This window comes from Perkinsus marinus (genome assembly GCF_000006405.1).
Source record: "Perkinsus marinus ATCC 50983 genomic scaffold scf_1104296934246, whole genome shotgun sequence".
Taxonomy (NCBI): domain Eukaryota; phylum Perkinsozoa; order Perkinsida; family Perkinsidae; genus Perkinsus; species Perkinsus marinus.
In genome coordinates this window covers 31673-32129 of record NW_003214886.1, presented here as the reverse complement: position 1 = coordinate 32129, position 457 = coordinate 31673, and positions in this window count along the sequence as shown.

Here is a 457-nt window from a genome sequence, read left to right as displayed (position 1 = left end):
CGCCCTGCTGCCCTTGGCACACATGTAGTTAAGTACCAGGCAATAGCTCAAGCGGTAGCTCTCTGGTAGTGGGTCAACAGAAAAGGAACAGGAAGCCACATGAAACCCTAACTAGAGAATAGATAGCACACGATTCATAACCGAACCATCCAGGAAAGGTTAACCCTCCACGCAGGCATCAACGTGCAATCTTGTCATAGTTTGCAATAGAATACATCACATTGAACTTCTCACCGCAGCTTTAGTGTAACAAACGAGACCAGTTAGGTGTAGCGCAGCGCGAACCTATAAGGTGTTTTGTACACCTTATAGGTGTACTACATGTGTGTTCAGCCCTCAACTTCAGTGTAACACTGGCGATCTCATAAGATGCACCTTGTATCCAGCTTGACCTCAACGACCCAAGGCTTGGGTCGAGAGTACACCACGTGAGCTTGGGACCCAAGCTCACGTGGTG